We start from the raw sequence: 26,220 nt of genomic DNA, 5'->3' as shown, positions 1-26,220 counted from the left end.
ATTGAGAAATCTATATCAAGACTCCTGGAAGTCTATTGGATAACACTTGCCTCTGTAATAAGTATGTGTCTCCATTGTAGAGTCATCAACCAGCATATTGAAATTGCTTCTTCCATGCCAAATAACGGTTTTTGCCAAGAAAGAAAACCCTGTGCAGTCATTGTTATCTCCCCTCAAGTCCTCACCTGGTGTGAGTATGGCTCAGAGCAGCTGCCTGTTCTTCCTGAACTCCACATCCATCAAATCATTCCCGCTTTCCATCTGCTCACCTGCTGCACTGATAGCAACAAAAGTTAGTGGATAATGTTGATTATCTGCCAAAAACAAGTAAAGACATAATTTTGCTCTAGGACAAAATGTGATTGGGACACAAATGATTTTTTCTCTGGAAGTTCTCTACCTCTCCTCTCTTCAGTAATCCTTCTAGCCTGCTTTTTAATAAACTACCATTTTGTTGTTGAGAGTGGGAGAGAACATGAAGTCCTTCACTGATGGAGCACTATGCTCCTTTTTTGATTTGCCATAGTCCTGATTAAAGAAAAAATAATAAATATATATATATACACACACATATATACATATATATACATACGTATGTATATATATGTATATGACATATATATACATACGTATGTATATATATGTATATGTACATGTATATATATGAAGAATGTGTTTGGACAGTATATGACTGACCAGAACAAGAAAGTTCAATTTGATTAACTGGATACCCACTTCCTGAAATTACTTGATAGATCAGAGCAATGTAGTAAAATGATAATTTATTTCCGTGTTCCACTTTGGCAGTGTTTAAATAGCTTATTTAAATCTATTTTACAATTCTTCCTGGAAACATCTATTGACAATTTAAAATCAGATTTAGAGATTTGGGGAATTAAAACAAAAATAGATTCATATAAACAAAAGATATAATGCTGAAATTGAGAATTTGGTTGAAAAATGTCTCTATGTTCTCCTATATGATTGAAGTTTCTGAAATATGCTAATGTCAACAATCCAGGATATGAAACAAATAATTTTTAAATTACAAAGCATGCCTTTACAATTTTAATTAAAAAGTGTCACAAGAATAACATTTGAAATCTTGCTTCAGCATGTATATATATATATATATATACATATATATATATATATATATATATGTATATATATATATGGAACACTCGCAGAACAAGTTACTTGCAATCCAAGGTTTTACTGTATATATATCATAAACACTCCTGTCATCAGAGGCAAAAGCAGACAGTACAGCTATGCATGTATTTTCTCATTCTCTTCTGTAATTAAGAACCTATATATAAATGAGGAATCATACTGCAAACTTCTTTTGTGACTTGTTTTGATATTCAATAAAATATTGTGTTGGTTTTCCAATTTAACAATGCACATATATAATTTCACATTAACATGTTTCATTATTTATTTAACTGTCTACATAGTGGTGAATATTTGGCTCCTTGACAAACATTAAATAGTATAAATAATACTTATAACTATATATACAATTATAACATAATATGTGCATATACCTTTGATTATATGCTATTTTTATATAACATGATATTAAAGGTGGAAGTAGAAATCAAAATATGTCAATTTAAATACTAAGAGATATTAATAAATTGCCCTTTGGAAATCTATAATAATTTATACATTACATCTATCAGCACTCTTTCAATATATCCTTTGTTAAACATTTCCATATATATAGTGAAATGTTTTAATATTTTACTGTTGTTATTAATTTACCTTTTCATTGATAGTTTTAAGGTTAGATGTATTATCATAGTTGGACTATTTTTATTTCTTCAGTGAATTGCCTTCTCAGATCTTTTGTCCATGTTTATTGTAATTTTAGAATAATAATAATTATTATATTAATTCATAGAAGTATTTTATGCATTATACATACTCACCTTTTTATGCATGTTATAAATACTGTATTTATTATAAATCTGATGCTTGTTACTTTTAACATTATTCACGTTAAAAGTTTCAAATCATTAATATATAACACACAAAAAGGCCAAATAATATTAGTATATTTCTTTCTAGATCTAGTTTGGTAAGGAATGTTTTCTCTACCCCAATAGTGTATAAATATTTTATTTGATATTTTTGGTTGTTTCAAGTTTAAAATTGAGAATTTTAAATTATCTGGAATTTGTTTATTCATATAGTATGAGAAGGGTTGATATTTTTTAGTATGAAATTCCACAAGCTAGCCAATTAAACCAATATGATAGTAAAATAATCAATTCTTTTCCTTCTGATTTGAAATGCCACAATTAGGTATATAAAATTTTCTATTATTTAGTATATTTAGTATATAAAATTTAGTATATAAAATTTTCTAATATTCAGAACAATATCTGGACTCTCTCCTCCGTTAATTAATTTGCTGCTTCTGTAGTAGAGTCCCTCCTTAAGGAATGTGGTGAAGACCTCACCACAAGGGAAGGCAATCTGGCTATGTGTGCATAGGTGACATTCCTCATGACTCTAACATAAACCACCCAATCAGACTGTATGTCTGTATATCACCATGTTTGGGAGACAAAGAAGTAGAAATTGTATAAAAGGCTACACCCCACTGTGCCCGGGGCTCAGTTTTTTGGGTATGAACCCACTGAGCCCATGCCCGCACCAATGAAGTTGCCTCCTGGAAAGAAAAAGCCTCTGTGTCATGATTCTCTGTGCGAACCTCAGTCCTGTTACATTTTTGGGGGCTCGAATCCAGCAGGGGGTGTTTGTGGGTACAAACCTCAGGGCACCAGGAGAAGTGACCTTGCCTGGTGCCAGTGGACGGCTTAATCCACAGGAGACTAGGACCTCCCAGCGGTGCCCCAAGGCAAGGGCCCTGGATGCACAAAGGAACCCCGTGAGGCCCAGAAACCACCTCGGGGAGCGCCCCCCATCAGACTGGTAAAAACCTGCGTTCGTTTTGGTAGACCTGCCCCTAGGAGGAAGAAGGGGGCCTGATAACTTCCCAGAGTTGCCTGAGTAGTTCTGTAAAGAATAAGGAATGAAACCGCAACTCTAAGGCACTGGGCAGCAGGTTGGAGTTGCCGTGTGACTGTGTGTGAAACAGACAGCAGAGAGGTTTCGACCTAGCCTGGGACCAAAGCGAGTCCCGATCTGCGGTTCCGTGGCCACCTCATTCGTCTTAAGGTGGCGTCAGACTTCCTCAGGAGTCTGATTGGGGTCAGGGAGTAATACTGATCCTGCCAATACTAAGAGGTGCCTGAAATGTCTCTGAGAGGAGAGTGGCCAGAAACAGATGAAGCGAGTGTTGTCCTCTCCAGATTAGTCCCTCCCTCCCCCCTTTTTCCTCTTTTGTTCATAAAAGTTGTCTGTTAGGGGGAGGACATGGGTGGAAAGCAGAGTAAACTGATTCCACTAGAGTGTATGTTGAGTAATTTCAAAAAGGGATATTTAAGAGACTATAGTGTGAAGTTAACTTCCGGAAAGTTCCGGACAGTCTATGAAATTGATCAGTAGGGATGGGCTGGCCCTCTGAGAGCTCACTTGATAAGGAACTAGTTGGCTGAGTGTTCAGGGTCATTGGGGGTTCCACCCTGACCAATTTCCTTACATTGACCGTTGGCCAGACCTGATACTATCCCAACTGCCTTGGCTAAAACTCTGTATGGAAGAGAACTATAAAGTTATGATGGCTCAGGCCTCAGTTTCCTCCAAATGCCAACTAAAAAGTGAAAAACCTGTACTATCAGGAGAGCCTGAGGGGATCCCACCACCATATGCCCCAACGTACCCCTCACTGCCTGCCACATGCATCTCTAGCCACCCTGGCTTCTGAAACCCCACCAGAGCTTTTCCCTAGTCCTGAGGCCTCACCACCTCTAGAACCACTGGCTTCTCCAGATGTGACGGGCTCACCCGGACCACGGGTCCTAACCCCATAACACCCCTCCCAGAAGGAAACTAGAAGATCAGGCCAGTGGAGACAGTCCCTCTACAGCAACACCAGGGAGCCCTATAGATGCCACTGAGGGAAACTAGGAGACCTGTCTATTATGATCAGGAAGCCCAGATCTGAGGAGGCCAGCATGTTTTTGTGTCAAAACCCTTTACCACTACGGACCTCATAAATTGGAAGCACTTACTCCCTCCTAAATGGAGAAGCCCCCAGGCTATGATTGAACTAATGCAGTCCATAATTCAAATCCATAAACCTACCTGGACAGACTGCCGCCAACTCCTCCTGACCCTCTTCAACATGGAGGAGCATTGCCAAATTACTCAGGCGGCCCTAAAATGGCTAGAGGAATATGCCCCAGCTGGGCCACTAGACACCCAGGCTTATGCTTGGGCTCACTTCCCTGGGGAGTACCCCAAAAGGGACCCAGATGACCCAAGTGTAGATGGAGGGCTCACAAGGACTGAACAGTATCAAGAAGCCCTTCTAAATGGCAAGGACCTGAGGAGAGCCCGAGCCAGTTCTATGAGAGACTATGTGGGCATTTTGTCTCTATACCCCCTTTGATACAGAACCACTCAGTAATCAATGGATGGTCAATGAGGCTTTTGCAGGTCAGGCTGAAGGGAACATCCAGCTCAAGCTGCAAATGCTAGAGGGTTTCACTGTCATGAATGCTAGTCAGTTGCTGGAAGTAGCAACTTAGGTGTCTGTCAACCATAACCAGGCGGCACAGAGGGAAGAATGCCAGATGATGCAGAAAAGGGCAGACATGTTAGCTGCTGCCTTTGTGGAGTATTTGGAATGCTCCTGGAAAGGTGCCCCACAGGGTGAGGCCGGGGCCAAAAGGGGGAATGGTGGGGAGGATCACCTTGCCCAGGACCAAAGTTGGGACAGAGTTAGCATGGTCACTGTTGTCAGGAAAGCCACTAGAAAAATGAGTGACTCCTGCAGCTGGGTAATTCTTAGCAGGGCCCCAAGCAGAAATAATGAGCCCATGTGGTCCAGGGCTGGTACCAACCAGCATCACGGCCTCATGGGGCCACCGAAGATGATTTTGTGGGGCTAGCTGCCATGGAGGACTATGAGGAGGACAAAGACAAACTGGGCTCTCTTTTTTTAGACCCCCAAGAGCCTATGGTCCAAACGAATGTGGAGGTTGACCCATTGACTTCATGGTAGATACTGGGGCAAAATACTCGGTGGTGACCCAACCTGTGGGCCCCCTTAGAGACAAGCCACCATTGTGGGGGCCACAGGAAATCGGACATGTCATCCCTTTCTGCTGCCTCAGCAATGCAGTTTAGGCGGCCATGACGTCATCCAAGCAGTACCTCCCTGACTACCCTGTGGCTTTAATGGGCCATGACCTATTTAGGAAAGCTGCAGGCCCAGATAATTTTCAACTCCCATGGACAAGTTGCTCTGAGGCTATGAAAGCCAGAAGCAAAGATTATGACTCTCACAATTCCCTAAGGGGAAGAATGGCATCTCTACAGTCTCATGCAGTAGCCACAACAGGGACCTGAGCTGCACTTCAGAGTACCAGGGGTGTGGGCTAAGGACAACCCACCAGGACTGGCCTGGAACATACCTCCAGTGATCATAGAACTAAAGCCAGGGGTAGAGCTCACCTGTCAGAGACAATACTTCATCCCCTGCAAGATACATACCAGGATCCAGAAGCACCTAGAGAGACTCTTAAAGTATGGGATCCTCTGGCCATGTCAGTCACCTTGGAACATTCCCCTCTTACCTGTCCAAAAGCCCAATACAGACGACTATTGGCTGGTTCAGGAACTGCAAGCAGTAAACCAGGCCACCATCACCATACACCCAGTGGTCCCAAACCCCTGTGTACTTTTGGGGCTCATCCTTGCCAAAGCCACCTTCTTCACCTGCTTGGACCTCAAAGAGGTCTTCTTCTGCATCCACCTGGCCTCCCAGTGTCAACCAATCTTCTCTTTCCAGTGGGAGAATCCTGCAAATGGTAACAATGGCCAGTTGACTTGAACCAGATTGCCTCAGGGTTCAAATACTCCTCAACATTTTCGGCACTGCATTAGCCTCTGACTAAAGAGCCTTCCCAGCAGATCAGTATGGCTGTGTCCTGCTTCAGTATGTGGATGACTTGGTGCCAGCTGGGAGGTCCTGGGAGGATGGCAGGGAAGGGACTCAGCAGCTCCTTACCCTCCGCTAGGAAACCGGATACAAAGTCTCAAGGAAAAAGGCCCAAATCTGTCAAGAGAAAGGCAAATATCTTGGCTTCCACTTGTCCCAAGGGGCAGAACCAACTCGGCCCAGAGAAAAAGCAGGCTGTTTGTTCGATCCTGGTCCTGTCAACCCGACACCAGATTTCTCCTGGCCGCAGGTTTCTGTAGAATCTGGATATATGATTTTCAGTCCTGGGAAAACCTCTCAATGAGGCTACAAAGGGGGGGAGAGAGGGAACCCCTGATATGGGAATCAGTACAGCAAAAGGCCTTTGAGGAAATAAAGCAAGCCCTCACTAATGCACCTGGTTTGGGGCTCCCAGACGTGACCAAGCCTTTCTTTCTTTCTTTGGTCCATGAGTGCACTGGCATAGCAGTGGGAGTCCTAACCCAGATGTTGGGGCCATGGCATCAACCAGTGGCATATCTCTCCAAGCAGCTTGACTTTGTTGCCCAAGGCTGACCACCTTGCCTATGGGCATTTGCAGTCACAGCCCTCTTAGTGTCTGAGGCTGGCAGGTTAACTGTGGGACAAGCACTGACAGTCTGAGTGCTACATTCAGTATTGAAATTAATAGAACACAAGGGACAATACTGATTAACCAATGCCAGGATTGTCAGGTATCAGGGAATGCTATGTGAGAACCATGCATTCACCTAGAAGTAGTGCAGACTCTAAACCCTGCAATCCTACTGCCTGTTGGGCCAGTCAACCAGATCATGACTGCATCAAAGTCATGGATGAGGTGTTCTCCAGCCGACCAGACTTGAAGGACCAGGCCCTCAAGGACCCCTACATTGAGTATTTCACTGACAGCAGTTTTATAAAAAAGGGAGGGGGGATCATGGTGCTAACCCGAGCCCTCCAACTGGCGGCAGGGATACATGTTAATATATACACAGACTAAGTATGCCTTCACCACCCTCCATGTACATGGGACTTTATACAAAGAGAAGAGTCTAATAAATAAACTCAGGAGAAAAAGACATAAGGTATGGTAAGGAAATCCTTGAACTCTTAGATGCTGTATGGGCCTCTAAAAGAGTGGCAGTCATGCATTGTCGGGGACATCAAAGGGGAGACACCACGATTGCACCGGGAAACTGTAAGGCAGACCAAGAGACAAAACTTGCAGCCTCCAATGGGACAGTGGAATCAGCGGCTTTAGCCTCCACATGGTTCCCTAGTCCACTGGCAGAATGGGACCCTAATCACCCACAACGTGAGAGCACCTGGTTTAAGACTGAAACATGGGAGCTACTTCCCAGGTGGATGGTGGAAATGAAGACAGCTGATTGGCAATTCCTGAGGCCCTGGCTCCAACTTTCGTCAAACAGTTCCATCAGGAAATCCCCATTGGTTGGACAGCTCTCGAGACTACATCGAGCTGACATTTCTACATCCCTTGACTCTCTGGCATAACCTAAGCAGTATGTGAGCAATGTGAAATGTGTGCCTGGAATAACCCACATCAGAGACCCAAGGCCACCCCTTGGGTGCAGAGTGTCAGGGGAGCCCCATTTGAAAATATGATGGTGGACTTCATTGAGCTTCCCCTGGTCCAAGGCTGTAAATATCTGTTGGTCTTTGAGTTCACTTTCTCAGGCTGGGCAGAAGCTCTCCCTGCTCTCCCAGAAAAGGCACAAGAAGTGGCCCGACTTCTTCTAAAAGAAATCATTCCTCGATTTGGGATCCCTATCACTATGGGATCAGATAACAGGCCAGTGTTCATGGCTGAGGTGGTACAGCTGGTGGCAAAGGGCTTAAAGATCACCTGGAAGTTACACAAGGCATACTGACCCCAGAGCTCCGGGGTGGTGGAACAAATGAATTGAACCCTGAAGCTGAGAGTAAGTTAACTATGTCATGAAACCCACCTACACTGAGGTGTTGCCAATTGCCTTGTTAAAATTCAGGTGTAGCCCCACTAAGCAGACAGAGTTTGTCCCTTATGAAATCCTTTATGGGTGCCCTCCCTCCATCATCAAGGGCATAAGGGGGACCTAAATGAGATAGGCAGTCTAACCCTAAGGCAACAGATGCGGGCCCTTGACTCTATACTAACTACCTTATACCACTGGGTTAGGGAGCCATTACCTGTGAGTCTGACCACAGATGCTCACCCCTTTAAACCAGGAGATGCTGTATGGATGAAGGAATGGAATGTTCAACTCCTAAAACCCCTCTGGAGGGGCCTGTTCACTGTCATTTTGTCCATCCCTACTGCAGTAAAGGTGGCCGAGTTGGGTCCCTGGGTTCACCACAGCAGAGTGAAGCTGGCATCTTGAAATGGGGAGTGCATTCCTGATCTATCAAGGCCATGCAAGTTGACCATATGGAAGAAGCAATCTGCAAGTCCAGAGGCCCTGGGAGACTGCAGCCCTTCTTTAGTCACTCCAGAAGCTGATATGCACAGCAGAAGCTTGAGGAATCAACAGTCTGGTGGAACAAATAGACTGTCCTTATTTTCTATATCTGTTTCCTTACTGTGATGCACTGTCACCCCTTGTTTCTCACTATTATTGTGATTCTTGCTTTACTCTTTGCCACAGAACTGGCTGAGACCTCCCCGGCTGGCTAGAAGTGTGGTGAGAGGTTTCTGTTAGCAGAAACCTCTGGATAGGATGCTTCTTTGTGGTATTGTTTGCTTCTAATCTGGACCCCTTCTGTAGACCGAGATTTCTCATCATGTGACCCATGTATTCACATAACCAGGTCAGGCCAGGAAGTCACTTGGACCTTACTATGCCATACCCACTTCCTATGCCAGGGAAAAGTCCTGGGGACCTGCAGGCACAATAAGACCACCTATTCTATCTGCCAACAGGAGAGTCAATGCACTTGTTTTGACCCACAGTACTCCCCAACTGAGGAATAGTTGGAAGTCTGACACTCCCAGGAGGGGTGGAATTAATCAGCTAAACCCAGGTTACTAATCCCCACCTGCCAGTACTGGTACTTTTTGACATGTGTGCAGCCATTAACAAAAACCCTTTGTTGGTTCACAATTGACGAGGTCTACCATGGGAATGAGATTATAGGCTCAATGACAAGTATATGTGTGAACAGGCCCCATCCCCATCCACATATAATGGTGATCGCTTGGCTTATGGCCCCGTTGGAGCTGTGTCTCGTGGGCCACTTGGAAAGGTAAAGATAAGACGGCACTCCTCCAAAAGGGGGCTGCAACCTCCAGCTGTAAATTAGGAGCCTGTAACCTCATTAATTTCACTGTCTTTAATCTAGGAGACCCCAAATGGGAAAATGTCCTCAGAATTGGTATATATATGAGGAAATAGAAAGTAGCCCTCCCCCCATCTCCACCACAAGAAACCTGTTCCTTACCTTAGCAGAAACTATAGCCCAGACCCTAAAGATCTCTTCTTGCTATGTGTGCAGGGGAACCAACATGGGGGATCAATGGCCATAGGAGGCTAGAGAATTAGATTCCCATGAATCTTGTAATGGAACAGAATACCCCAGTCCTACTACCAGGATATGGCTCCTCAAAGCCTCAATTATTAGCAAAACTGCCTTGCTCAGTGGGAAGTAAAGTTCACTGTCTCTGTTAGAACCTTAATGTGCCTAGGGCAAAGATTTTATAACTCAACCGCCCAGGAAACCCAATGGTGGGGGGGTCCCCAGATCACCTTGAGCCAGATCCCCCACCCCTTGTCTAACTTCTCTCATCTCTGAGAGACCTGGGAAAATGTCAGTGCAGTCATTGAATGGCCAGCCCCAGGATATACTGGATATGTGGAAGAACAGCCTATACAGTACTTCCCTCAGGGCTGGTTGGGGTAATGTGTGCTAGGAACTATTCATCCATCTTTCTTCCTGCTCCCACTTGCCAGAGGGGAACATTTGAGAGTCCAAGTGTAAAGGGACAGGGAGACTCAGAGGAAATGGCATGCCCTACAAATTGGCAATTGGAAAGATGATGAATGGCCTCCTGAGCATACAATCCAATAATATGGCCCTCCTACCTGGGAAGAGGATGGTTCCTGGGGCTACCGCACTCCCACTTACATGCTAAACCACATATTCAGACTGCAAGCAGTTGTAGAAATTATAACCAATGAAACTGCCAGAACTCTTAACTTACTAGCCAAGCAGCAAACCAAAATGTGCAATGCTGTCTATCAAAATCACTTGGCCTTAGATTACTTGCTTCTGAGGCAGGAGTTTGTGGAATGTTTAACCTGAGCAACTACTGCCTACAGATAGATGATGAAGGAAGAGTCATAGAGGAGATCACAGATCAAATGAGAAAGGTTGCTCCTGTCCCAGGCCAGACCTGGAAAGGTTGGGACCCCAGGGAGTTATTTGGAGGATGGTTTTCAAGGGTGGTTATTTCTGGAGGGATTCAAAACCTTCATGGGAATTATCCTCTTGATTTTAGGAGCTTGTTTAATCCTATCTTGCCTAGCTCCCCTGGTTATACCGTCTGTCTCCAGGCTCACTGAGGCAATGGTCGAAAGAAAAACAGCCATGGATGTGATGATCTTATGGAAATATAAACCTCAAAACCAAGATGATGCTCTTGGACGCAAAAGAGGAGGGTCTGAGCAACAAAGGAGGGAATGTAGTAGAGGCCCTCCCTAAGGAATGTGGTGAAAACCTCAAGACAAAGCAGAGCAACCAGGCTGGGCGTGCATTCATGACATTCCTCAGGACTCTGTAACTTAAATCACCCAATCAGACTGTATGTCTGTATGTTACCATGTTTGGGAGACAAAGAAGTAGAAATTATACAAGAGGCTATACCCTGCTGCACTTGGGGCTCAGTTTTTCAGGTATGAACCACTGAGTCCATGCTGGCACAACTAAAGTTACTACCTGGAAAAAAAAAAAGCCTTGATGTCACAGCTCTGTGTGAACCTCGGTCCCACTATACTTCCACTTCCAGTGTTCCAGTGGAACACTACCAGTGTTTCTGAATGTGTATATTGATAAAGGGAAGTCTTTTCTCCTCTCATTGTTCTTCCTATAGATTCCTATTATGAATAGGTTATTAATTGTCTTATAATTTCTATTTTTTATTACATTATTGCAGAAATACAAGAAGCCAAATAGTATTTCAAATTCAGCATTCAAATTCTCTTAAAAACCCTTTTCACTATCATTAGAATTGAATTATAAACAACAAAGTGTTTAAACATAAGTTTATTTTCAGTTTTGTAAATGGAAATATTTTTGGTATTCACCATTTTCTGCCTTAGGGAAGGATTGTTTTTTTCTCCAACTGCTATATTAGTAACAAATTTGAACAGTAATGTCTTTTTAATTGATATTCTTGTATTTGTTTAATTTAGATGTATTAAACAAAACTCTTCAGAGTAAATGGTAGGCTTTCCATTTAAACAAATAATTTCTAAGTGAATGTTTTCTACAATGTGGGACACAGAACACTAGATATGGAAGGTTTTTATCAAAATGGAGTTCCAGGGCTCTGGAATGTTGGTAAATTCCACAAAACATATCTCTTCTAAGTCTGGTCACATCAACTAGCATATTAAAAGTTTGGTAATTCTTGCAAGAAAGTAATCACTTCTCACTTCTCACTTATCAAACTTATGTAAGCACTGATTTTTCTTCTTTTCTTTATCTTTTCAACCTTTCCCATCTTCCTTTCTCCCTTTCTTCTTCCCTTTCTCCTTTTCTTCCTCCCTCCCTTTTTTCTTCCCTCCTCCCTCCCTCTTTCTTTCTTTCTTTCTTTCTTTCTTTCTTTCTTTCTTTCTTTCTTTCTTTCTTTCTTTCTTTCTTTCTTTCCATGATCCTTATTAGAATATTTTAAAATAGAATTGTGCCAAATCCACTTGGGAAATGTTTTCCAAAACTCAAGCAAAAGTTAAAGCTCTATTAATATCCGATTAAGTGTGAAAAATGTGATTACCATCTTTTTGAGAGTGGTTACATTCTCTTAACCATGGTATCTTACTTATTTATAAAATCACTGCACAAAAATTAAGCTCTCTGGGAGTAAAGACTGTTTCCTGTTTTGCTCTTCACTTGATCCCCAGTATCTACCACAATGCCTGACACTTAAGAAACAATAAAACATGGTGTTAGGGAAAAATCTGTTTTATGATGGCCAACAGGATAAGAGAATTTCAGTCCCTGCCTGGAGACTTCCCTTCCTGGTTCTTGGTCCCACCCTGCTTGCCTCAGGGGTCAAATTACTACTAATGAGGGATGTGGAAGTAACAGACTATAAATTGTCCCCTCTGTTGATGCTCTGGTCTCAGACCTCTGGAGAATGATCTCCTCTGAGCCCACCCGTATAAAATAAACCTCCTGCCTTCCATGATCTCCGAATGCCCCTTGGTTCTTCTGCCGGGTGATCCAGACCAGTTTCCGTAACAGTGGCAGATTGAGTAAAAGGATAAATGACTAAATAAATCACAGAATCATTGATTCTTAAAAGTGATAAAATTAGAATTTATGAAAAACTATATATAAATATATTTACCTGTATTTGATGAAACAGTTCAACCAAAAATTAGAAAACTTACATTTTGATATAATGTGCATTATAATTTGTAAACTTTTTTTAGCTTAACAATGTTGCTATGGTCTGAATGTTTGTGTGCCCTCGAAATTGACGTGTTCAAATCTTAATGCACAATATGATGAGTATTAGGAGGTAGAGTCTTTGGGAGATGGCTATGTAACCCAACTAACATGAGTTTGCTCCTTGGTGAGTTACAGATAGAGACTACATCAAGTGGAGTTGTCACACAAAGGAAACTATTTACAGCAAATAAGGAGATCATGGAGAATTAATTCAAAACCAGACTTCCCCAGTGGGGATGAGTTAGTCTCTTTTATTTATGTTTAGGATGAATATTCAGAAAGGCGAACTTTGTGATCACAAGTAAAGGGAGGCATAAGGTTGCACAGGTATTATAGGAGCATCTGATGTTATGTTAATGAAGCTTTTACCTCCTATGGTGGAGACTTTAACATTACAATGAAGCAGAGGTAACTGTGGGACAAGAAGAGGTAACTGTGGGACAACTAAGGGCAGCTTCAAGAGCCAGTATAAACTAGATGGGGTCAGGGCCCCTGGGTGGCTCTGTAGGTTAAGCATCCAGACTCTTGGTTTTGGCTCAGGTCATGACCTCACAGTTTCAGGAGTTTGAGCCCATATTAGGCTCCAGGCTGGCAGTACAGAGCCTGCTTAGGATTCTCTTCCTTTCCTTCTCTCTCTGACCCACCCCAACTCATGCTGTATCTGTCTCTCTCAAAATAAATAAAATTTGTTAAAATAAAATAAAATAAAATAAAATAAAATAAAATAAAATAAAATAAAATAAAATAAAATAACTGGATAAGGTCTCGGGCTCCTTATCTTGGGTAAGGAATGTTGAGCCTTGCTTGCCTTTGAAACTGTGCTGGGAGTTTTTAGGCTGATTCATCTGATAAGGGTTATTTCCTGGCCTGGTATTAACTGTTAGTTTTTGCATTCCCTTTTTTCCCCTTAAAGTCCTTTTGCATTTAAGTGCTGCAAGAAGTGTGCTAGGGCAAGTACAGCTGGTAAGGCATAGTATCACAGAAAATAGGTGGGGCTTACAATGACTTTTACCTCTAACTCTTTATGCTTACATGTAGGTCTGAGAGTGGAGCCCTCATGAATGGGATTAGAGCTTCCTAGCTCTTTTGATCATGTTTTAATACAATGAGCCTGAGTGAGACTTGGAGGAGGATCCTCATCGGACCATGTTGGTGTTGCAGGATTTTTTACCACAAGACCTGGGATTCATTGTTGCAGCTTTGAAGAATGAAGAGGTAGACACAAAATGAGCAGTAGGCAAAAGTTTATTAGAATATAAGGTTAGAAAGGAAGAATAGTAGGAAAGCTCTCTTTACAGAGAAGAGACATTCGAAAGTGAATGCCTGAGGACTATAGGGGAGGGTCCTTGTTTTATAAGGTTCTGGTCAGCCCTCCCCCTTCCCTTCTCCCTTGTTCCTTCTTAGGTTCTACCCTTATTGGCTTGATAGCTCTAGGTACTGGGTTGTCCATTCCTGATGGACTCATTTCCATTTATGAGGGTTGGTCTATGGCCATACTTAGGTCTTTTGTCAAATTCCTGAGGGGAAACTGAAGGGAAGTAGGTACCTTCTGTCACATTTTTAAGAGGAACCTTACGCCTGAGGGGGTTTGCTGTGGTCAGACACTCCCAGCATTGTTCCAAAATAGGTGTTTTTCCCCACCCAGGGACTCAGGCCCTAATCTTTCCCTCTCTGCCTACTGAATCCTATCTTGTCCTATCATACTGGTACCCTGAAATCAGACTTTTAGCCTCCAGAATTGTGAGAAATACATTTCTATCATTGACAAACCACCGGATCTATAGTATTTTATTATAAAAGTCCAAACAGACTAAGACAAATGTTCCATAAACATTTTCCAACTATTTAAATAATTATCTACATAATTTTACACAGTTCAAAGAATATTGAAAATTAGGAATTTATGGGGTGCTTGGGTGGCTCAGCTGGTTAAGCCTCTGACTCTTGATTTCGGCTCAGGTCACAATCTCACAATTCGTAAGATAGAGCCCCAAGTCACTGGGGCTCTGCACTCACAGCATGGAGATTGCTTGGGATTCTTGCTCTCCTTCTCTCTCTGCCCCTCCCTTGGTCATGCTCTTTGTCTCTCAAAAGTAAATAAATAAACTTTAAAAAAATCAGGAATTTATAATAGTTTAAGTAGTCTTCCATTACTGAGCAGATGGCTTGTTTCTCATTTGTTATAATACATACTGCTGGAGTGAACATCCTGTTCATAAAGAATATTTACAAACCTATCATTATTTCCATTAAAATTATAAATGGAAATGCTACTCAAAGTGTATGAATATTTTAGAAGCTTTGTTACATGCTGTCAAATTCATTTCTAGAAGGATTGTGGACCAAGTTATCACCAGCTAACACCAAAAGAGTGAGTCTTACTGAACTAACATCAAAAGATAGAATTGATTTTATTCTTTGTCATTTTGATAGAAAATTGGCATTTGCGACTATTTCAATTTATATTTTGTGTACTTACTAATATCCAAAGTCTTCTTATGTTAAGTTTAAATCTTTATATATTGCTAGTATTCCTGACTTTGATATAACTATTTCTAATTTTTAAAAATTTTAAAAATTTAAAAATTTAAAAATACTAATTTTAAAATTTGTATCATTTTCTTAGGATATTTGTATATTGTTATATATTGTGACAATAACCCCCTCATATATATTATGCACTTAAAATTTTTATTAATATTATTTTATTTGTGGCGCTTTCTGGTATATGGAATTACATGATTTATGAAGCAAACTTCTCCATGTCCTCTTTTGTGCTGTTTTCTCCTTGCTGTTGTGTTTAGAAAAGGATATCTGATTGACCTAGGTTTTCTAGTTTTTGTGTGAATCCCTATGTTACGTGTTTCTCTTTAGTCCATCTAAATTTAATTCTAGCTGCTGTTGTAAAATAATGATATTATTTGATTATATTTCACATAGATACATTTATTCAGAATTCCTGTTCAATAATTCATCTTTAACCACTAACCTGTAACATCATTCCTATCATTATTTTTCTAAAACTGATGTGTAGATACGCATTCTGGGGTCTGTTTTTAATTCATTTTACCTATCTACTTTGACACATGTATAATGCCTCGTATGATAAGTTTATGTGCATATGCCTTTGTATGTTCCAAATTCCTCTTCGATACCTTAATAGTATTTCTTACATATTTATCATTTCATTTATTTAGCTCAGCGTAAATCAGTACCAGTAGATCAATTTTTTAACATATACTACTGTTTTCAAGGTGAGTGTTACTTAAGTTCTTTGAAATCATCTTGTATATGAAAATATAGTTTTCTTCATGTTATCTGTTATTTCATTATTTCCTTATTTATTAAGTTCATATTTTTAAATTATCTTAGTATGTTATTTCAGAACCGTGACTATTCCTTCTCAAATAATAGTCTACGACAAGGAAGGTAGATAGGAAACAATTCTGAAACAAAACGTCTATAACAAGAAAACTCTAATGCTGATTATTTACTTTCTTTCATTTCAAACTCCTTCATTTTCCTATGCTGGATGCTAGAGCATTTAACTGGATTTCAATGTTCACTGAGTATATGAAAAACAATAATAAAAACTCAGATTCTACATTGGCAAGTGAGCCAGTTGTACTGCTTATCTTTCACGTTAATGAGATTCCACTAACCTCTGAGTATTCTTTCAAATTATGACTCAGGAGATACCATCTGCTCTCATCCAGTCAGTCTTGTCATTTTACCACCCACAAAAATATATACCTCCACTGCTATCAACAAAAAATTCTCTAAGCTTTTGCCTTTTTAGTCTTCCTTTTCTGTTTTAAATTATAATTTTCAAGCAAAGACTTATAAGCCCCAGACTATGTTGTTTGTAGTTCATGGCCTTTCATTCTAGGATTTATTCTTCGTGTTTAACTAGTACAACCTTTATTATGAGATTATATCTTGTTCTTGTGCACTAATTTTCCATAGCAAATGACCCTGGAATTTGTTCTTAAATCCCTGAGATTTGTGATTTCCTTACATCCCCTAGAAATAAAAAATTCGCATCTGTTATTAAGTGAGGGCTTTAGCTAATAAATTTCTTAATTAAGGAAAGGTCACAATTCATTAATTATCTAGTCATAATGTGAGAAACAATACAACATATTGAATCCTGTCATTTTTAATATAATTCTTTCCTTAAAAAAAGTGATTTTAAAAGCACTTATTTATCAGAAGCTTCATTATTGAATGTAAAGGATAATGTAACTTCCAAAAATGTTACCACACTTCCAGGGTATAGCTTACACACTGGGAACATTCTTTTTCATTTCTCTGATGATTTCAGCAGATAATAAAGCAGAACAACTTCCATCAAAATATAACACCGTGTCCTTGAATATAACAAAAACAACAACAATGAAAGAAAACTATCACTTTTCAAAATGGTAAATTGGCTTTTAAATATATTTTTTAAAATTCACTGAAGTCTCTAAAGTGGATAGGAATAAGATAAACAATGACCTGTAGGGGGAAAATCAAAGACTGACAGACACCACTGCTCCTAACAGGTGCTGCTGCTGTTAACAAACCACCTGTATCCATCAAAAGTTGATTCACAAAGATTGAAGACGAGGTCTCAACCCTGATTGAAATGAAATGTCAGCAAGGATAAGAGAAGAAAGATGGAGATTGTATTAAAAAGAGAAACTATGTTCAGAAATAAGCTTTGGGACATACAAGAATCTAAAATGGCATCTATATCCAGCAGAGCAAATTCATGGGGTCTAGAAAACTAGGTTAGTTTGTCTTTTTGAAGCACTTGTTGAATTCAGAGTTGAATCTGAACATAAATGGATTTAAAAGAGAATCCTTTTTATTGATTTCCAAGGTAAGATGACATATGAGGAAGAGAAGTAGAAAGGAATAAAAATTGCTAAGGCTGTAAAAGCTTGTTATTTTCTTTCTTTCTCAAAGTTTTCAGTATAAGTATAAATTATATACATTAATCTACTTTAAGAAGTTGTTTGCAGTATGCCATCCTGAGAAAATTGGCCATTAATTTCCTTGATTTTCTTCATATCAACTCCTGCCTTATTCTGCACATCAGAGACTATAAAATGACTAGGAGTTCAGACTCCCACTGACACCCCAATTTGGACACAAGGACAAGAGATTTAGATTTTTAAGGAGGCAGTGGGGGATGCTGAAAAGAACATTGCATTAGTCCTGAAAGTGTAGGTTTTCATTTCAACTATGACAATTCAAGCAGTGTGATCTTGAAAAAATCTCACCCTCTGTGAACCTCACTTTTCTCAGTTATAAAATGGGGAGAATAATTCCTAATGTTTCCCTGATTAACTCCAAATATTGGATTCAATTTTTAAATTATGTGGGAATGTGAAGCACGGTACAAATTTGGCATTTTACTATTTTGGAATGTACAATTTTAAAAGTCTATCATCTCACTGTCTCTCATGTAATCAACCTTCCTTCAATCTCACCTTGTAAACTGTCCTCAGAGATCACTTCCTGGTGTGTAATACCATACCAACCTCACCGCTCAGCTCAACTCCAACCACCATACCAACCTCACCGCTCAGCTCAACTCCAATTAGGGTACATGACAATTCTTTCTCCTCTATATCATTATCTTCACAGTTCTTTTACAATGATATATTTTCCCTTAAATTTTCTTAGATACCTATATCCTTTGTTGAATTAACTGGTACTGCTTTTTTAAATATCCAAACCAAATTCCTCAGAGTATTGTTCAATTGAATTCATTTTTTAATTCATTTTCTCTCTTACACTCATTCATTCATAGCTTATAGTCTCCATCATAAAAATAACAGTCAACATAATGAGGGTAAAAATCAAATACTCTACTGTATGAACAAAATATTATCTTTTCTATCAGTTCTACGCCAAAAATGCCCAAAGAAGAATCATAGAGTATATTCATGGAATTTACCTCTGTGAATTCAAAAACAAATTCGGACTAAATGAAAGTAAAAGGAAACGATACAGTTAGCTCAAGGGATAATTTAAAACATCAACTGATTAATATTCAATAGTTAGGACACTTTCTTAAAGCACAATTTGTCATAAAATCCATCCTTCTAATGTTTAAATTTAGAATAAAATTAAAAGAAATATAATTTCACATTTTAGAATATTACTGGAAAATGAAAATATTCTCCAATGCTCATATGGAAGGTGTTGAGAACTAAGTTAGGAAATTTCCTACTTAAACCTCAATTTTATTAGTTAAAAATGATACAATTATTTTTCCAACATACTATGTATGATGCTATTGTTTAGAATTTTTTTAGAAAGATGTGAATATAAACAGACCATTAAAATAATAAAAGCTAACAATTTTTATGTATTATCATGTCTCAGAAACTGTTCTACTTTTCTTCATATTATCTTAAGTCTTATAAAGTTCCCTAAACTTTATTATTATCATTATTATATATATATATTATATATATATATAATACATATATAATATATATATATATATATATATATATCCAAGCTAGCCAACAAATACACATGTATGTATGTATGCATGTATGTATGTTTGTATATAAGTTGGATGAATAAATACATACCTTACATTGCTTAAAGAAATTGATGATAATCAAATCTCTGACATTAAAAGATGATGTCATCCATGTTCTCATTGTCCAGAAAATTTTTCAAAATGCCTTTGTTTCTTCATTGGCAATACTATGACTATAGCTCCTCAAAATTACTTTTAAGGTTTAAGATGGGCCCGTTAGCAGATAAAAATTATATCCAGATTCTGTGGACAGCAACTATGCCTACAGAGATTAAGCATGCGCTGTAAATTGTGTGGAGGTGAACACTAACTCCTTATAGGATTACACTGTATACACCAAAGGAAATAATATATCAACACTAAGACAATGAGGCACAATTAAATACACTATTGAACATAATAAAATGTTAGCTCTCCTTATCAGTTCCATACCAGGAGACCCAAACAAAAAGTAATAAAAGATAATAATGTCAAGTTGAAACAACGTGAGCTCATGGGAATGTAACATAAACTCTACCTTATTGTGTCCCGGTGCCCATGGGCTGGACATTGGGGTGAGTTACAAAGAAATGATGAGATCAGTAAGTTACCATGACACCAAGAGCTGATGGTACTAGAGAAATATCACAATTTTTAAAATACAAACACAAAATCAATAAACATGTAGTATTATTTATACTAGAGTGTTCCTTTGGAAAATTTGATTCCCTTTTCTCCAATACAAACCTTTGGGTCTTAAGTGATTCCTAGAAGTGCATGCCCACTACAAAGGGTCATCTTTAATTTTATTCTTTCCTCAACATTATTAAAATAATATTACAACCATAATAAATATAGATCATTATCAGAAACCTTGAACATCCAATTGCCATTTCCTTCAAACTTAAATAAAAGAAAAACTTTTATAAGTTATCCTTTTTTTCCTCTCCCAAAAGTCTGAAAACAGTATTTGAAAAGAAGGTGGGTTAAGATGGTATTATTTCAGTGAATGTATCATTAAATTAACAATTACTCTGACCATCATCCAAATTCATCCAGCACCCACATTATGCTGCTGTGTGCTACATAAATACACACCCACTACCTCATGGGGCTTTTCTTTGTAATGACAACAAGTGCTCTGTGTGTGTTTCTGTAGACAAGTAAAAAAAAAAAAGAATGCAATCAATAATACATTCCAAACTATGTTTAAAAAAAAAAAAAGCACTTCAGTGGTCCCTAGGAAAGGCTATTTTACTGTATTTTGAGAAAATGCCCCTTAATCTCAAAATTTACCCAAATCTCCCTTCTATGTTTGTGGCCTTCAGAGAAGTGAATGCATAAGAGAACAGTTATATATATATATATATATATATATATATATATATATATATATATATGATCCACTGGGAAGCAGTAAAGTATAACTGTTATTTGTAATCATTTCCTACCAAAGGAAGGAAATTAAACTTTGCTAATATTCAACATATGGACCATAGCTATTGTCTTTTTAAATTCCATCTATCAAGCGGTCACACATTATAAAATAGGTTATTTATGCTGAAAAAAAGTTTAGTTTTACAGCAGCCAAGCACTTAAAACCTCACCATTCACTTTCAGTATATAGCAAATTATTGCAGTTTATGCATTCCAAGTTAAGGAATTTTCAGATTATTCTATTTAATTTTAACCAAACTAACAGTCACAAAAATTGATAAACATCTTAAAAGCTTCCTACCCCTCCTCCTGAAACGCAGATTGAGATAAAACCAATTATGCAAGCATCAGCTCACAAGAAAATGACAGCACTGACAGTCATTTACATTTTCAGGTGAAAATGATTACAACTTAATCAGATATAAAATGAAGCTGTTCACAGAATTCAGAAAACTATTATCTAGAACACTATTTGAAATAGGGATTTTTGTCCACTGTATTTAATAAGAATATTATATTTGAAATTCTTTTATTGAATTATTTTTAGTTCAGTTATTTTGTGAAGAATTCACTGCAATAATTGCACTATGTTATTGATGTGCCTAATTGTATAAAGTCAACACCTTTAAAATGTAGTTAAATCTTCATCATAATTTGCTAAACGATAAGGATTGACTAAGAAACTACGTTTTTCAAAAATAAACTTAAAAAAAAAGAAAAAAGAAACTACTTTTTTTCCACATAGACATTTACAGTTATCCAGGAGGAAGAGAAAATGGGTTATACAACTTAAAGATAGATTACACATTGTTCCTTTATGAAAAAGGAAAGACATTCAAATTTATTGACCTATCATTACTATTTTGATAGACACTAATAAGGTTGAATATTATCAACAGTATGACACCTATCAGTTCTTGAAAAAAAGCACATATAATCTGCATATCTAAGAAAAATGGAACATTTTAACAGAGTCAGAAGGTAAATGCTCTTGGAAAGAAATGTGTGCCATTTAAAAAGTATTTAGAAAATAGATACTATTTGGAAATGTTTCCTTTGTTATGTCATTTGGTTGTTGGTAATGACATACGTGCACCACCCATTTAAAAAACTTGTATCTGTACACTTAAAAAACAGACAAAAACTTTAAAATAGAAGTTTCTAACTTGTTAAAAAAAATCTTCCAAAAACTATCAGTTTGTAAAAAAATATACAAAAATTTGAGACATTGTGATTAGTTTGAAAGAACAGCTGATTTGTAACAAGTTTTGTATAAGTTTTCAATGAAACTGAAAGAAAAAATGAATTCTTGTGAAATTTCTACCAAAATAAACCTTAGTGAATGTAATTTGAAAGTGACTCAAGATAAAATCTGAACAACCACTGATATGATTCTTCTATTTGATGCTTATATTTTGAGTTATCTTTATAGCATTAAGAAATATTCAAGGGTGCCTGAGTGTCTCAGTCGGTTAAGCATCTGACTTCAACTCAGGTCATGATCTTGCGGTTTGTGCGTTTGAGCCCTACATCGGGCTCTGTGCTGACAGCTCAGAGCCTGGAGGCTGCTTCAGATTCTATGTCTTCCTCTCTCATTATTGCCCCTTGCCCATCTAGCCCATTCACCCACCCAACACCCCTCTAGCAACCTTCAGTTTTTTCTCTGTATTTAAGATTCTCTTACGGTTTATCTCCCTCTCTGTTTTTATGTTATTTTTGCTTCCCTTCCTTTATGTTCATCTGTTTTGTATCTTAAATTCCACATATGAATGAAATCATATATTTGTCTTTCTCTGACTTATTTCGCTTAGCATAGAATGTATTACTCTAATTCCACTTACACTGTTGCAAATGGCAAGTTTTCATTCTTTTTGATCACGGAGTAATATTCCATTGTATATATGTATCGCATATTCTTTATTCATTTATCAGACAATGGGCATCTAGGCTCTTTCTATACTTTGGCTATTGTCAATAGTGCTGCTATAAACATTGGGGTACATGTACCCCTTCGAATCAGCACTCCTGTATCATTTGGATAAATACATAGTAGTGCAATTGCTGGGTGGTAGGATAGTTCTATTTTTAAATTTTTGAGGAACCTCCATACTATTTTCCAGAGTGGCTGAACCAGTTTGCATTCCCACCAGCAGTGCAAAAGGGTTCCTCTTTCTCCACATCCTCACCAACATCTGCTGTTGCCTGAGTTGTTCATTTTAGCCATTCTGACAGGTGTGAGGTGGTATCTCCTTGTAGTTTTGATTTGTATTTCCCTGAAAATGAATGATGTTGAGCATTTTTTCATGTGTTTGTTAGCCATTTGGATGTCTTTTGAAAAGTATCTATTCATGTCTTTTGCCCATTTCTTCACTGGAGACAGACTAATCTTTATAATACTGAGATTATTAAATGGGATTTTTAAAAGAAAGAGCAAATAGGATGGTAGGGTAAGAGAAAGACCAATTTGAGCAGAGTGGAAACAAAAGCAGAGTTCAAAAGTTCAGTGATTCAAGACAAATGAAACTCACAGGTTGAAATTAGAAACGGAATAGAAGAAAATTTCACAAAAAATAGGACAATAACATTATCTAAAGCATTGTTTCATTTAATTGTAATGACTCAATAGACATGTAGCCTAATAACATCTCCATCTTACATTTAAGGAAATAGAAGTGTCTAGAGACCACAGGTAAATGATATACAGTCACCAGGAAAAAAGTCCTTATTAGAAAATTGATGCCCTGGAGCACTTGGGTGGCTTAGTCAGTTAAGCATCCCACTTCAGCTCAGGTCATGATCTCACGATTTGTGAGTTCAAGTCCCATGTCAGGCTCTGTGCTGACAGCTCAGAGCCTGGAGCCTGCTTTGGATTCTGTGTCTCTTTCTCTCTCTGCTCCTCTGCCACTCATGCTCCATCTCTGTCTCTCTCTTAAAAATAAGTAAACATTAAAAAATTAAAAAAAAAAAGAAAATTGATGCCCTATATTTGGACATTTTGGCTTCAGAAAAATAGTCAATTAACTACATTAAGTTTAAACTTCAACCATTTTAAATAAAAACTATACAAAATGTGTCACCCAGTAAGCACTCAGTGTTAAATTAATGGTGTTAAGATACATACATAAGTAAAATGCTTACTAAATCTGATTAAATATAAATAAAATAAAATGAAAAAATTGTAGAAGATGTAAAATATTAAATAATCTATTCTGATCTTTTTTGGTATGCTGATAAAGATTTTTTGAAAGATTTTTCTGAAATGTCTGCTAATAACTTCTGTATACATACATTGGTGAGAATCACTTTAAAGTAAAAATGGCCTGCCCTCTTTCAGTACCATGTTTATTATTTTTTTATATGAAGAAAGGCACATACAAAAAATCTCCACCTTTAGAAAGCCATAGTGAATTACATTTTATTAATAATTGGTTTCCATATAATAGACCAAAGAAGTCTAAGATCATTTATTTATTTTTAATTAAAAAGCAAATTGACTGAACATAATTGAACTTTGAAAATACACTTAAATCTGATTTTGATTAGTGAAATCTTTCTCATCAATAATTTAACTACTAAATTGATAAATCCCAAAGCATTTCTTTAAAAATCTCATTAGCATGCCTACATTCTCTTTCCCCTGTAACTCCTGTTTAATTATAGCTAAGTCTTTATTCAGATGCAACCCCAGAGAAAATTTTTAAAAAGTAGTTCCCTAGCAGAGATGAGATCTAACTAAAGGTCACATGAAATTGTACAGGAAGCCTAAGGGATGCTAGTGGTGACTTTAGACAGCAATGGTTGGGGAAGTGCTTCTTCCCAGGTTAGAGAGTGTCCAGAATATGTCATGCTGGTTGAACTTGCATACACTTTCTTCTTCAGGAAATAAATTTAATATTGACTGCCAATCAATTAAGTACTTCTTTTTCTCATTTTCTCTGTCAAATTATGGTTTTAATTGCTTCTTATAATTCATTATATAAAAAATAATGTATCCTGTTGTAGTCCTGTACATTTTTTTCTAGGGATCTTTATTTTTATTAAAACTTTGATACACCTGCTGAAATCCAGTAAGGAAAAAGTTTAAAGAAAATAAAAGATACCATGAGATAAATGCTGCAGCACTCTTTAGAGCACAACACTAAATATCAAATCTTTATCTGACACATCTTGTGTCTTTCTGCCATTGGCCTCTGTCTTCAAACTTCAGCTTTCTACTTCTTCTCAGAAAAGTAATAGCTTGGAGTCTGATCACTGAATGCAATCACTTTTTGTTCTCAGATTTGTCCCTCATTGAACTGCTGAGTTGTATGTAATCAGCCCAGCTTCCCTTAGATCAACTTGACCATCCCAGAAACTAATGTAATTTGTTAGACCACTCCTAAATTCAGTCTCTGGGGTCTCACATCATACTGCAACCTAACCTCTGCTCATTTTAAAAAATAAAGTGATTCAATCTTGAATATATATATTCTGCACTCATATAACGATTTTTCTCAAGTCCTTTTGAAATGTATTTAAATATTTTTACATGCAACATTCTAAAATATGTAATTTCTACATTCATTCACTTTTATCTTGTAACTGCACCTATTTTTTTCCCAAGAGTAAGCAAGGAATAAATACTACCTTAAAGACACAGAATTTTTACTTTTCCTAATGGTATTTGTTTTTCCAGTGTAACAGTTATCATTTATCGGCTTTAATATGCTTGCAAAAAAAGCTTGGATTCAAAATCACAGCCAAAAATTAAAGCTGCTTCCAATATCAGTCTATTAAAAAATTATAATAAAGTAAAATGAAACAAAACAATGACGTGAGGAGTCTGGAGTACTTGCTTTGCAGCTCAAATAATTATCAAAGGAGGTGAAGTAATGTTAATTAGTATAAACAACATAAAGATGCAAACATTTCAAAATAAAACTCCACATGCAATCACTTTTTAAACAAAATTGTGTCTCTTTTAGTTAGGGTAAGGGAAATATCAACAGATACAGTCTCCCTATTCCTAAACAGCCCCTAAATTTCCCCTTGTAGTCAATATTTGGAACAGATGACTCACCACCTTTATTTCATGAATTCATACCCTGATATCCTTTTGCTGAAGCAAATTCCCAAATTCATTCTTCTTTTACTATCGCTTAGTGAAGCTGAAGAAACTTTATAAATTCCTCTTACTGCCAAAACTGTAGCTAGTGCCCTGGACTCCTCAGTTACATAAGCTAACCAATTCACCCTTATCTCTTTTTGCAAAGATTGAACACAGTTCAAACTTGTTTTTATTTTTTTTTCTGTTTTCTTTCTTTTTTTCCACATACAAAGAGTAGATCACTGAATAATGTATATCAAATTGTTAAACTATTTCATACTTCAGGTCCTTATACAATGTCTGAAGATGGAATTTCTTAGAAAAATATAGTCTCGTGTAGAATTTATACGAGAAAGAATTGCGTATCATTCAATAATGCTTTTTGCAGTGCCAGTACAAGTCAGAGTAAGATCTGAATAA

At 37.8% G+C, this 26,220-nt stretch overlaps 1 long non-coding RNA gene across 1 annotated transcript in view; it reads left to right on the top strand.

Annotated features, from left to right (window-relative positions):
* LOC123384422 overlaps positions 1–19,118 on the top strand; it is a 37,744-nt gene extending 18,626 nt beyond the window's left edge. The window contains exons 5-8 of the long non-coding RNA XR_006595482.1: positions 13,790–13,966; positions 15,082–15,122; positions 15,949–16,005; positions 17,299–19,118. This is a non-coding gene — a long non-coding RNA (uncharacterized LOC123384422). The remainder of the gene's footprint in view (positions 1–13,789; positions 13,967–15,081; positions 15,123–15,948; positions 16,006–17,298) is intronic.
* The last annotated feature ends 7,102 nt before the right edge of the window (positions 19,119–26,220 follow it).

The sequence above is a fragment of the Felis catus genome, chromosome A1 (genome assembly GCF_018350175.1).
Source record: "Felis catus isolate Fca126 chromosome A1, F.catus_Fca126_mat1.0, whole genome shotgun sequence".
Taxonomy (NCBI): domain Eukaryota; kingdom Metazoa; phylum Chordata; class Mammalia; order Carnivora; family Felidae; genus Felis; species Felis catus.
Note: the sequence above shows the minus strand (reverse complement) of the source record. Positions and strands in the feature narration are given on the sequence as shown.